This window comes from Lissotriton vulgaris, chromosome 3_1, assembly GCF_964263255.1.
Source record: "Lissotriton vulgaris chromosome 3_1, aLisVul1.2, whole genome shotgun sequence".
NCBI classification, from domain to species: Eukaryota; Metazoa; Chordata; class Amphibia; order Caudata; family Salamandridae; genus Lissotriton; species Lissotriton vulgaris.
Window position 1 is genome coordinate 1,857,697,030 of NC_141689.1, and position 11,158 is coordinate 1,857,708,187.

Below are 11,158 nucleotides of genomic sequence, written 5' to 3' on the forward strand. Positions count from 1 at the left end.
AATGGCCACTAAATTTGCACAGGCATACTGAGAGAGAGAGAGAACTCTGTTTATTTAGACCGTGGTCTTTAAACAATGAGATCGAAATGCATCACATCAATATCAAAACCATACAAAATTTATAAAATCAGGCTGTTACTCTCCATGCCGCTTTCTATATGTTATACAAAATTTAAAAAGAAAAGGCATTCTATGGGTAGCACAGACATAAAATCGTTAAGAAGAATTTTAAAACACATGCTATACATAATAAAACTGGAAGATATTACATTAAAAACAGGCAATTTCGATATGTTTCTCATTACAGTACTATCTGATATTGTATAGGCTTGCAATCCCTCGTAACTTAGCTTTTACTTGTATCTATCAATATAGGTTCCTCGATTTGATTTATTTTGTTGTTCCTGTGCTAAGCGATTCACCTTTTTCAGAAAGTTCCCAAGTGCAATTTCCTGATTTTCCATTCCTATCAATAAGTTTGTCGCTTGTACACGGTGTCTTATGCCATATTTTATAAATAAAGGTCGAAAGAACCGTTTTCTCACTTCTAGACATGTCAAGCAGTCAAGTAATATGTGCAGCATTTCACACTTGGCCCCCAGGCCACATTTACATATACCATCTGGATATAACATTTCTGCCTTAACTCTCCCTTCCATTAGCCAAGGGATGGTGCCAATTCGGATTTTCAGTATCTCCCACCTAAATGCATAATTTGGCAGGGTTTCTAAGTATGGTTACCCAGTCTCGTTTTCCCATGATTCTATCATATTTACCTCTGATTTTTTGTTTCTTAGATATCCTATATCCTGCCTTCTGGAGTACTCCCTTCCTTGTACTCTGAGTGCACTCTTCGTGAACTCTACATCTAGAGAGTTTTGGATTACTCCCACTTTTAGATTCCCAATTATTTCCTTTATTTTTCTTTTTGCGTCTAATGCCCATCTTAGGTTACTGTGGCGGATTTCTTCACTACACCAATGTGAGACCTTTTCCCCTACCCCCTGGTATCGGCGTTTCCAGAATCTTACCATTGCCATTTTGGCCTGAGTATTCCATCCAATCATATCTGTTTCCAGTCTAATTGCCTGTATCATAGATGACTTAGGTAGTGACAATAAGGTTTTCAGGGCCTTACCTTCCTCCCGATCCCAGCCTCCCTTTCCGCTTAGAAGGAGCACTTCTGCACCATACAGTACTTGGGGCGGTATCATGGCCTCAAATGCTTTTAATATCGGTTTGTGTGACATATCCCTATAGTTTTTATTGAATTTTTTCAGGCCACAAATGGAGGAAGATGCTTTTGCGTTTTGGTGTGCCAAATGTATGTTCCATTTTAAGGAGGATTCAAACCAAAGACCAAGATATTTATATTCTTTTATCGTTTCTAATTTTATTTTATCTAGGTACCAGCTAAAATTCTTGGTCCCTTTACCGAAGCTCATGATCTTTGTTTTTTCCATGTTCACTGTCAGCAATTTATCCTTACAGTAATCATGGAATACATTTAGTTTTTTTTGTAGCCCGAGCTCTGTCTGGTCAGTAATCACAAGATCGTCTGCATACAGCAAGCAAGAGACCTTTCTACTATTCATTCTCGGGCTCGCGCTTCTTTCCACCTCTAGTGCTGCTGGTAGATCCACTAGAAATATTGAAAAAAGGAGCGGAGCTAGGACGCAGCCCTGTCTCAGTCCATTCCCTATTTTAATTTTCTTTGTCAGCGCCCCTTGTGTATCTTTAATGACTTGGGCCCAGTTCCCTCTGTGTAATTCTTTCAAGATTTCAAGTAAGCACACCGGGATTTCATATGTAATCAGGCACTCCCATTGTTTCCCCCGGTCCACTGAATCAAAGGCTGCCCGGAAGTCGACGAAACAGCAAAACAGGTTCCCCTTTTGTTCTATCGACTTCCGGACAAGGGCCCACAGGGCATAACAGTGATCCACGGTGGAGTGCCCTTCTTTAAAGCATCCCTGTTCCACCGAGATAATTGAATTCTCTTCCACCCAGTCCTTTAATTTGCCAAGAACTATTTTTGCAAATATTTTCTCCCCGATGTCCAGTAGATTAATTAATCTATAATTTTTCGGGTTGTTCATCTCCCCTTTCTTATGTATTGGCCTTACTATAGCCCCATTCCAGTTATCGGGGAGTTTGCTAGTATCTAAGATGACTTCAAACATACTTGCAAAAAAATCCGCCCACCAATCTACATGAGTTTTGATTATTTGAGCCGGGAGGTTATCTGGGCCTGCCGCTCTTGTGAGATTCAAACCTTTTATCGTCTTTTTAACCTCTAGGGCGGAAAAACCGGGTTTTATATCTGCTACCAGACCGCTCCAGTCTGTTTACAGATTTTCTTCCCGGTCTTTCCCTGGGCTATACAGATCGTGTAAATACTCCTCCCATGTGGAGTCTTCTACAATGCAGTTCATTTTCCCTGATTGGCGATGTGCTGCTGAGTGGACTAACTTCCAGAAGTTTCGTAAGTTCTTAGTTTCGATTACCTCGAGTAATTTTTGCCAACATCCCTCTTTAAATTCCCTTTTTGCCCTTCTGATAAGCATGTTATATTCTCTTTTTAGGCCCGTCTCTCTTTTGCTGAATGCGGCGGGTCATTCTCCTAACTTCCCTTATTTTCTCCTGGCATTCCCTAGTGAACCAGCCGGTAAGTTTCTCTATCTTCTCACTTTTCGCTTTATTTTTGGTTTTGCCTCTATTTATATTTTTTAGACCTATACTAAGAGTTTGAACCACCTCCTCGATTTTTCGTACATACCAATCGAGGTTTCGACCCCTTGCTGACTTCAGGTCTAGGTTCTGTTGTAATTTTATTAATCTGGCAACATATTCTTCTGTAAGCCTAGTTGTGTGGCGTCTGGGATAATCCACCTCTTGTTCCATAACCTTTGGGCCAGATTCGAAGTGCACAACCGGGATCTCCAAGGCTACCATGTTATGGTCATTTCCATCTCTATTCACAATTCTGAATACTGAGATTAATCTAAAATTCCAAGGTGTGGTAAAGGCATCATCTATGGGGCAGATTTGAGAGCCTGGTTTGAATGTTTTTTTAGCGGGGCAGTGTAGCTTGCATCTTCCATTTAAACAGAACAGGTTTTTTGATCCCAGGAGGTTTCCCAACTGCAAATCTTTAGCACTAGATATACTTTCAGGGAAAGTTGCTTGAGGTATTTCATAGGCCTCCAATATGTCTATAAACCAACAATCTACCTTCTCGGGGTGAAGTTTGTGATTAAAGTCACCCACGAGAATAAGCATATCCCTGCCGTATTTTTCACCAAGGTAATCTATATCCTCCTTGAAGAGAGCCATTTCCTCTACATATTGCTCTGTGGTGGCCCATTGCATGTACACATTTAACATTAGAGTTGTATCCATTTTATACACCCTGATAGTATTATTCTACATGCCAACAACCATTTGCATTTCACATTTATTTCAATTACTTTCTCCATGATCTTAGTCGATACCAGAGTCATAATTCCACCAGCAGAACGCCCGAATCTACATTTTTTTGCAGGTCGGTTTAGCTGGTAGAAGCCATCAAAAATCAGGGTCTTGCCACATAGCCAGGTCTCCTGGATAAACATAATTTCTGTATTTTCCCCCAATTCCCTTATATTATTTTGTTTCAAGTCATTTCCTAGGCCATTTATATTCCAGGAGATTATCCTTATGCTATGTGGCATACCTTTTCCCTATTCGATATCATCTAGCCAACCTTCCTCCCCGCAGTCATTTGTGTGTCTTGACGAGGGTCCTGCCTGGTCAGACTCCTTACTCCAGTTTCCCCACCCATGTGCCATCTCTGAATTGTTTGCGACTATTTTTATGTTTCCTAGCGGCATTACCTCCTCGTCCTCCAGGTCACATAACCTAACCTGTCTCTTTCCTAGCCCTGTGTGGCATTTTAGAAAGTTGTTTCCCTGCCATCCCTTTCCTTCTACTTCTACTAAAACTTCAGGCATACTGATAAAACTATAGTACACACGAAGGAAAATGTGTGGAAAGTGGTGAATATATATAATGTGTGCATCACCTAGTAAAGTGTCTTAATTTGTTTAGATCCTATTAAAATCTTTGCCTCCATTACAAATCAGAATCAAAAAAATTGTGCCTCATTTTTGGTTTCCTAGTTTCTGAATTTGTGCATTTCATTTACAAGTATGTACATTTTGTAGTGTGTTACAAAAAAATGACATCCTCTAGTCCTTTCTTTCACACTCTCTGTACCCGGCAAGATTGCCACATAATTCACATTACTTATCTTTCTCCGACCACTAAGTGAGAGGAGTTTGTAAACACCAATCACAATGTTAAAAAATATATCTATTTTTCAGAAGGCATAGCCTGACGTTTGACCTCTGTCTTTGAAGTACAGCAAATGTGACAACATAAATACAGAATGTAAAGGCATCTTTATTTATTCCTTGAACTTTCATGACCCACCAAAAATCGGCTTGCGACCCAGACCCACATTTTGGGAAACACTGGTCTGTGTGCAGTTGTTTTCCAGCTGTGACTTGGATTATTAATTTAAGAAGCACTGTGTCCACAATTTGTAAAAGATAGTTGTGTATTGTATTTTATGTAACACTTTAGGATTTCCTGTAGGTTACTTATTGTTTTAATTATTTACAGCGAGTAAATGTAAATAAGTAGCGTATCCATGAAACTCAAATCCTCCCTATTTGTTTGGAAGTTTTAGCGTTGCAGGCACACTCTGGGGCGCAGTTGACAGCTGACAGGCCTTGTCGTCTTTGTTAACAGCAGGTCTGCGTGTGAGTCATTCGTGCATGTGCCTGGCCTCTAGCGATGTCTCATGATAGTGGGGCCAAACAAAAATGAAACACGAAAGGTGGCAGACGTTTATACAAGTCTGTTCGTTTTATAGCGCACATGTTTGCTTAATTTGCAATAAATTAGTAATACCCGAATGGGAGTTTTATGTGGTGTAGCTGTGGCCATTCTTTAAGGGATCTGGGAAACTTGGGACAAAGCCAAGGCGCCATTCACCGCAAGGTCACAATATCCACTGCTGGAAATGGAACTATAGAAGTGCTAGTACTCAGTATCCCAGAGTACGAGTTTGATATTGAGAAGTACTGGTACTCTCCCTTTGAAAGTATTGGAACTCTGCTGTGAAGTGCAGATACACTCACTTTCAAACTAAAGAAGTGCAGATCCTCCGGTTGTGCTAATATGTGCCCATTTAAAATACTTGTAGTATGGAATAGTAGGCAAATAACCTTCTATTCAAGGATGATGTCATAGGGTAATCCTAAAAGCAAAAGGCCATCACCATTTGCTTTTCAATGTAATTAGTTCGTTTACATTTATATTATAAGTATTTTTGTATTTCACAGTCTGGTTATAGGGATGGCTGCTTTAGAGCGCTTTACTGGGAAAGGAGAACATTTAATGACAAGTGAGAGCTTCAGGCCGATAGTCACTGTGCGCACGCACACTGCGCACGCACACACACACGCCAAAAACAAGTGCAAGTGCTATTATGAGTAAAATAAAAAAAAAACTGGTACCATGTGAAGTTGACTTCCCTCAGCGCTGTTGAAATATTTTAATAGTTGGCTAACTTCACAATGTTGTCAACGTTTTTAAATTGAATTGCGGATGTTAAACATCCAACAAAAATTTAATTTGGTGGAAGAACAAACCTGAAAAGCTTGAATTTTGCAGAATCCGCTTGGAAATATGTTTTTGCTACAATGAAAAACACAGGAGTTTTGAAACGCTGACAGAGTGCTAAGCTTCCAGGAGTTGTGAAGTTCATCAATTGCCAAATTTGAAAGCAGTTTAAATTCACACCCCTCGGAAAAACCCACATCTTTTTCTAGAACATCTGATAAAGCAAACAAATGCAGTTGGGCTTGAAGAAACGTATGAGTGGCAGGCAAGGGTGTGCGTGTTTACTACTTAAGGCAACTTGTCCATGAATGGTGAAAGTTAGTGGCATTTGTTTATAAGTACTAAAAATACATTTGAAGCTGTTTTTGGTGTTAACTTGTGGTTATAAGTGTAAATGATTTACGATTTGCTCAGAGTTCAACTGGTACTTGTATGGCCGCTTAACATTGCTATCGTGTCTGGTCGTTAGGCAAGCCAGGGCTTGTGTGTGTGTTGCCTGTAAGCTATATGGAAAGTGTTGGTTGTCGGACATGTTTAGAAGATGCCGCTTCAGTCGTGCTGTGGCAAACCTGAAGTATATGTCTCTGCCTGTTATTGACAAGAGCAGTTGTGAAGGAGCAGTTGTGCTTTGCTGATGAATAGAAATACTGATGGGCGGTGGCGTTTCATACTGAAAGAGTTCGGTGTCATGCCCAAGCAGCAGAGCTGTCCTTCAGTTGTGTGGTGCATGCACCCATAAAACCCTTCTGATGCATTGCAGACATATTTTTCAGAAGTTAATGAGTGTTGGAAGAAGCAAGAAACTAAACAAGATGTTTAATGTTGTTTTAACTGCAGTGTTGAAGCAGCCATGTCTAATAGCCCTCCGGAATGTAAAGTCATCCACAATTTGTAGGTCTCGCCAACCAGACAGAGCAAGCTGCACGGTTTGTGAAAAGACAGGTAGTCAGCTTATAGTGGGCTCAGAGCTCATCCATTGCTTAGCATCGTTTTGCCTTATTTTCATTACCATTTGCCTCTTTTTTTATTTGTTAGTTTGTGTGGCCTTTCCTTCCTCTTCTTCTGTTTGTCCAGCCCCGGAAGTATAGCCTCATTACCTGTTTCCTTCCACTGTTTACATTTCGCGCACTACTTATTTTTCATTTTGTTTACTCACTCCATGAGAGTGCATGTGTTTCTGAGCAGTTCACTCAGGTGGCTCTCTCTCTACCTCCGCCTACCTTCGTGTTGCTTTATTGCATGTTTCTTCCATGCACTATTTTTTGTTGCCCTCACCTCTGCGTGCTTCTCATCCCATGTCGGTTTCTTGCTCATGTGCGTCTCCCTCAGTGGTGCTCCTCCCTCCCATCCATCGGCTCCTCACTGCTACCCCTCACACCCCCCCTTGCTCCCCATTGATACCCCCATCCTGATGCTGCCCCATCCGCAGTCTTCTTTTTAATGTATTTTTTTATGTGTAGGCCAAAGCAGTAAATAGCTGCCAGCTCTGCTTTTGCGCTACCTACATACAACCATCCATTCAATCCATTTCAAAACGGAAATTTTATAAGAATGGCTTGCGTCATTTTGTAGGTGTGCGTGGGTAATGGGACATGAGGGCATCTACAAAATGTCTAGGGTACATCATCATGCCCTTTATTTTACTTTTCACCGTACTGCACAGCATCTTGCTTATACTGTAGAACATTGTGAAACGGCATTGGCAGAGCCAATAGGTTCTAAAGGTTCTATTGGCTGTGCCAAGGCTTGTTCATATAAGCGATTGCAGCGAGTTCCATATTTGGCAGGTTGTACCAAGACAGAAGAGCCTCACTGGACATCTATGTTCAAATGGGATCCTTAGTGGAGATCTTGCAAGAAATTCCTCATAACTTTGGGAATTTGTTCTCTTAGAACAATGGTCAACTAATGCATATTCCCGATACATGTTGACCAAGCTTACTCTATTTTCCTTGTGCCATGAGCAAAAGTATGGAATGTGTTGTCAATTTTCAGTATAACCATCACATTCACGTGTCTTCCTTAATCATCCCTCATCTTTTTCCTTGATAAGATGTATCTCTTGTCACTGCATTAAAACCTAGATCTTTATCAAGAATAGCTTGATGCAGGCACATGTGTGTGTGAACAACACAATGCATACCTGAAAGGGCGTCCATGTTTCTGAAAGCAAAAATGATCATGCTCACTTTAGCCAAGGCTGAGCACACATGTGGCCTGCTTCCATAGCATCTAATTAAAAACAAAAAAAACGTCATACCTCTCCTATATTTTGATGCATTATTAAATTCAAAAGACACCATAATCTAGTTTCCAGTTGAGTAAGAATATTCCAAAAGGACATTAAAAGGTTAGAAATATGTGCAGTTTTTGTGCCATCGTTGATGTACAAGTGTTTATCTCTCAAAACTTTACATGTTTCCTTACACATTTCTGTGAGGAGAGTAAAATAACTCTGTTGAAGCTGACTGGAAACTGTGCATATTATATAGCAGCTAAGGCTTGTAAATATCACACAAAAGTGAGTTGTTGCCTTATTAAGAATTTGCCAGAATTTGGTATAGATTACATTAGCCAGGCCTGCTATATGCCACAGATTAATTTTAAAGAGAGTACTGACTCAGTTCCTTCTACTGCCATTTGATGTAGCTGTCCAGAGGACCCTGATAACCAATTCTTCAATAAAGTGCAATAAGAAGCACAAAGAAATTGAGTGGGCTTCAAGTCACCACCACAAGCATCGTCTTCCATGTGTATTTCATTATTTGCAATTGGTTAGATATGATGCCCATCAATACCAGAAAAATTGGCAGGCAACTGCATTGTCCCAATTGTGGAAATGCACCACAGTGTATGCTCTAATATATTTACTTTACTTTGTTGACATGACAACACCTTATTCCTGATTTATGGCTTTTTGGTTTAGCAAGTGCTTGTTGTTTGGCTGCCTCAGCCAGTCAAAATCAATGTGCAAGTAATTAGCACTGTGTCAGAGATTCACTTTGCTGCCATGAGAAAATGTTTTCGAATGTATGACTTTCTGTTCACAAAGTAAAGCCGTGCATTTTGAGATATCCTTAAGGAATTTTTCCAAAATTATTTACTATGCAATATTTGTATTTTAAATACACCACATACATGGCAAACATCTTCTCGTAAACCCTTTTCGTTACAGTCTTCTTTGAGGGTAGAGCTTATAACGTTGCTAATGAAGTATGTTTAGAAGGAAAACTGCTCCCAGATTCCATATTTTCGTAGCTTGAGATGTTGCTTCAGTAGGGGATTTGTTTTCTCTAACACATGGGGGTAACACACAGAACTGATGGCTTTGGTAATGCTTGTTCATCTTTACTTTCTCCTTCTGTCACAGTTTACCTATCTTTCTTTTCCTGCTTTATTCCTAATTGTGATTCAGTATGGCATGCGTCAATGGTTTGTGACTGCAATTGCAGTCGCAAACAATTACCAACACTTAAAAAGAGGTGGTAACTGATTTACATAGGGGAAGGGGTACCCTGGGGACTCATTCCCTATGAGAACTGTATTGGTTGTCCTCGAAGGAAGTAGCCGGGGGAGTAGACAATGGTCCAGAGGACCACTAACTGCCCCTCCAGATATCTTGCCAAACAATAGCTGCATAGGTTCCTTAATGGAGAATGGGCTGCTTAAAAAAATTGCGAATACAAACGCAGCTTGCAGCATGTTTGTAGCCAATCAAGGGGGTTGCAAATAGTGACCTGTCTAATTAATATTGATTAGACATGTAGTTCTGCAACTCCTGCGCATGGGGGTTTTGCTTCATGAATATGTACATAGACTGTGTCCTAAAAATAAGAGACATGGGGCCAGATGTATAAACATTGTATTTTGCGAGTCCTTATAGCGAATTTTACTGATTCGCTATTAAGGACTCGCAAAATGCAATGTATGTAGGTTTCACATTTAAAACAGCGATTCCTATGTATACCTTATTTGCGAGTCGCAAATTATGAGTCGCAAATAAGGAATGGCTTCCCATTAATTTCTTTTGGCCAAGAGGCCCATAGGAATCAATGGGAATTGCATGCGCAATTTGCGAGTGCCCAATAGGTACTCGCAAATTGCGCAAGCAATTTAAAGGGTTCCAAAAGGACACCCTCTTGCACCCCTGAAATGTGCATGTATGCATATGTAGCGCACATACATGCCCTAAGGGCATGTATGTGCACCACATGGCACTTTGAAAAATGCAAAAAAGTGAATTTTTCAAGAAAATCGCAAATTACCACCAACTTGAAGTTGGTGGTAATTTGCGATTCCTTAAAGCAATTTCGCAATTTGCGATGGTTACTAGAATAGCATTTAGGGAATTGCAAATAGCGATTCCCTAAATGCATTTGCAATTTAGCTAATCGCAAATAATTGCGATTACCCATATTGCGAAATCAAAATGTTTGATACATCTGAAAACTCATTTTACGTTTGGAAACGGGCCGATTCTGAGGATGTATGACGTTACAACGCAGGCTATTACAACGCCTGCCTTTACAACGCGGTTTTTACATCGCATACCTTTACAACGCATAGCGCTTAGAGGTGCTGGATAGTGAAAAGTTTAATTTTCTATTCCAACTCCAGTCCCCGTGGACACTAGGGAAGGTGTTGGATAGAAAATTAAACTTATTCCCTATCCTAGAGCGCCCCCCAGCGCAATGCGTTGTAATGGTTTGCGTTGTAATGACCGCGATGTAACGGTAGTGCGTTGTAAAAGTTTCGTTGTAAAGGATGTTTACCCGATTCTGAGAATCGGCCCGTTTGCGAACACAAAAAGTGTTGCTACATATGGCTCATGATGCAAAATGTCAGTGTACAATTTGAGACCAATTTTTAAACCTGTTTTATATCTGGTACCTTATCACCTGTACTATGCACATAGACTGCAACAACAAGAGTTATTCCAATGAGTGTGATCTGAATATTTTTGACCACAACTTTTTTTACACTACGGATGTATCTGGTCAATTTAGCCAGTTTCTGAAACTTCCACCACACTGTTTTTAAGTGGTGAATAGTTCTCCACTAATAAAGTTTGTTTACGGACGAGCTAAGCACTTTTTAAATCACTTTCACTTATGCACAATTACATCCCCAAGAAAAACCCCACTCCGCTGTAGCCAGGCATCGTAGCACACCAGGGAGGCACACAGCCTCTCTGGTGGAAACCCAATGATGAAGCATGTAACCAACTAGGTTGGTGAGTGAGGGTTCTTTTAACAAAAAAGAGTGACCTTTCTTGCCGTTCCAGCTTCTTTTCTTTTGGTTGCACTCTTTTGTTGTTTATCTGAATGCACAATCAGCCATAAATTAAGCACATGCAACTAAGCATGTCCTGGTATGACTGTTAAAGGGAATTGAACGCAATAGAACTGGTTTCTTCTGTCCCTCTTTCCCTTATGAAGAGTACCTAGTATTTCCTTCCATTGCCATTTTTTTCCTGCTGCAAATAAAT